A 3,423-nucleotide genomic window follows, 5' to 3' on the forward strand; every position below is an offset into this window, starting at 1 on the left:
AGCGTTCACCAAGCCTCGTTTCCTTTCCTTCTTGGTTGAATGCCTAGTGGACATTTCCCAGCCTCCCTTGCAGTTAGGTAGGGCCATCTGACTGAGTTCTGGTTGATGGAATGTGGGCAGAAGTGATGCATTCTACATCCAGGCCTTGACCATAAGAACCTTCCCATGGGATCCTCCCCTTGTGCACACACTCCCTCTCTCTTCACCTGCGGGAGGATACTGAACTCCACGTGCTCACTTTGGCAGCACATATACTAACAGTGGAATGATACAGAGAATGTTAGCATGGCCCTGCACAATGGTGGTATGCAAATCCGGGAAACATTCCATATTTTAAAGAATACAATTTGCTTTCTTGAAGACTGTTCTTTCCTTTTTTTCTTATATATAAACTGATTTTTTAAAACCCCATTTTGATTGAAATGTGTCTGTCTAAAGAGATCTGCTAATATTTGCTTTTTAAAACTGTCCACTATTTATTTAGGGGAAAAATGAAGCCTGTAACTGAATTATATGTAAAAATAAAATTTAGACCTGTGGATTGGGAATTATTTTCAAAAATTAGCTATCAATCTGGTATCAGAAAATGGTGGTTTTTCTCTTAGCATGTTGCTGCTGTTCAGTAGCTAGGTTGTGTCCAACTTTTTGTGACTCCATGAACTGCAGCACACCAGGCTTCTTTGTCCTTCACTATGTCTCGGAGTTTGTTCAAATTCAGGTCCATTGAGTCAGCAATGCTATCTAACCATCTCATCCTCTGCTGCCCTCTTCTCCTTTTGTCATCTCTTAGTATATAAGTAAATAAGATGCAAAGTAAGAATGTAAGCAGTTGTGATTCATTACAAGCAGTTGGAGATAACTAAATCCTAGGGATAATCATTTGTATCCTATTCCAAAGTCTTATTTTATAGTTTGAAAAGCGCTTTGCACACAGTTCTTGTATATACAAGTAAAGATGTAATTATAGGATGCAGTGTTACTGCTTTGTTTAACAAGAACCTCATTTAAAATTTAAGATTGACAGCTATGGTATTTGTTTAATGATTTGCTTCTTTTCTGTTTCTTTACTGTAAAACTAAGTTAAAAATAAAAGGTTAATGAGGAAAAAAAAAAGGACTCCAAGGTCCTGAGGAAATGGGGACAAGAGTAATCAATTTGTCTTTAGCTTATTAAGTCACTGAGATTTGGAGATTATTTGTTGTGGCAGTTAGCCTACCCTGACTAATAGGGCAATTGTGAGGATCAAACAAGATAATTTATTTATAAGCACAGTGTCAGGAACATAGTAATGTTTAGCAAGTAACAGCTATTTATTATTGTGTGATATCAATCCTACTTTTTCCAATGGTACTTTTTCCCTTTCATCCAGTGACCAAGGCATCTCTAGATGTCCATTTCTGCTTTTTTTGTCTTTAAGCCTGATCGCAGTGTTAATGGGTTGCTTCTCTCTGGACCTTGCTCTACTAATAGCATTCCCTTATAAAAAATATGGGGATAAAGGGGATGCTTCTATTGACGCAATAATGGTTCTGAAATGAGTCAGAAGCACAGGGCAGTCCAGTTGGCACCCTTCATCACAGCTCCATTTTTGCTTTCCCTGTCTTTCTGCATGAAGGCTACAGGGCTGAGAGTTAAATTTGTTTGAGAACTGACTCAGATGAGCAGCACAATCTGCTCCACTGGAGGAAACATTTCACAAAAACTGCTCCTGTCGAGTTTTCGCAAAACTTCCAAATTTCAATTAGAAACTGGAGAATCAGATGGGTGCAAAAGAAATTTAAGGTAATGAAGAAAAAAGTGTTCATACACTGAAGTTAAAATCAATAGCCATATGACTAAGTGGCCACCTATTATAATTAGCATGATTTGAGGAGTTCTAGGGGCTCCTCCTGTGATCCCCAAATATTTTTATTGCATGTTGGCAATGCTTGAAAAGCTGTTCATAGCAACCCTTGCAATCACACATCGCTTTATGCGATCTCTCTTATCACACAAATCTCTTGCAAGGTAGGTTTATAAATATGGACTTCAAGACTCTGTGAAATCATCTGTACAAGATTACACAGGTGTAAAGGGCAAAGCAAAGACTTATCATGTGTCCTGGCTTCAGGACTTTTCCCACAACACCATGATTGCCTCGGCCATTATTAATACTTCATTTCTTTGGATTAAATACATCTCCTAAGAAATTGATCATTCAAATGAAACCTTACCTGAATCTCAGCATATAAATGGAGTTGTTCTGACTGAAGGGTGTTTATGGGGAGGAGAAGCAGGGAGAGGGAGAGTTTAGAGAAGTCCATGATAAGCCTAAGAACTACAGTCCAAAATCCACTAGGTTAAAGCTCTATCACCTATTTCAGAACAATTGGTCTTGGAAGAATCTCTTGCTATCATTCATACTTTGTAATCTATCAGACATTTCCTACCATCTGAAACAAAGAGCTGGAATAATAAACTCAGATTAAAAGGCTCTGTCAGTCAGTTATGACAAGGTGGGAAGGTAAGAAGGAGTAAATAAAAGGTGAAAACCAACCTGACATTTGGCTTCAGGTTTGTTCTACCCATCGAGGGAATCAAATTCTTCTGTAACCAACAGATTAGTGTGCTTCTTGAATCTTTGTGCTTTAAAACTGCTAATATGGAAAAGATAAAACCTATAAATAAAAAAGCAAATTACAATTCAAGAAGGCCTTATATACCTTAAAGTATGATCTTTATATTCTAGTAATACTAGAATTCTTTGTACTTGTCAAAGTATGCTCTTTTATAAGTCAAAAATATGACTCTTAAACATAGAATGAACACATGTTGGAGATTTATTAAATTCTTAGTGAAGGGTAGTAAAACTGATTCCAAAGAGAATTAGAGGAATCGCAATTATATAACATTGAAGAAAGACTGTTGACATAAGATGGTTTGATTAGACACAAAATTGCTTGCCCTACAAGCAATAGACCCATAACTTGAGGATTATTCTTTCTACCTTTCAGAATTCATTTATATCTCTACTGGGTACAAGTTATAGGTTCTGATGTAACTTCAAAGTGGCCTTTCACCAATAGTAAAAAGAAACTCAAGCAAAGGTCCACTCTTCAGCCTAGATCATTCAGTAATTCTTGGTAGGCCTGGAAGAGTGTTTCATTCTGACACTGAGAAGACAGACTGCCCTCTCTTTGCCTTCTTTCCAAGTTTTGAGTCCTAGTGGCTCAAGTTGGGCTCAAGTAGGTCAAGTATGGGTGGGAAGAATTAGGAGATTGGGACTAACACATATACACTATTAATACTATGTATAAAATGATAGTACCTGTAGGGCTTCCTGAGTAACTCAAATGGTAAAGAATCTGCGGGCCATGCAGGAGATCCTGGTTCGATCCCTGGGTTGGGAAGATCCTCTGGAGAAATGCACGGCAACCCACTCCA

The 3,423-nt window shown here is 37.8% G+C and overlaps 1 non-coding gene across 1 annotated transcript; it reads left to right on the forward strand.

Moving 5' to 3' along the window:
• The first annotated feature begins 230 nt into the window (after positions 1-230).
• Positions 231-336, forward strand: LOC128068104 (U6 spliceosomal RNA). The gene has a single exon (XR_008201455.1). It is a non-coding gene; the product is annotated as a U6 spliceosomal RNA (small nuclear RNA).
• Positions 337-3,423: the final 3,087 nt, after the last annotated feature.

The sequence above is a fragment of the Budorcas taxicolor genome, chromosome 23, assembly GCF_023091745.1.
Source record: "Budorcas taxicolor isolate Tak-1 chromosome 23, Takin1.1, whole genome shotgun sequence".
Classification (NCBI taxonomy): Eukaryota; Metazoa; Chordata; class Mammalia; order Artiodactyla; family Bovidae; genus Budorcas; species Budorcas taxicolor.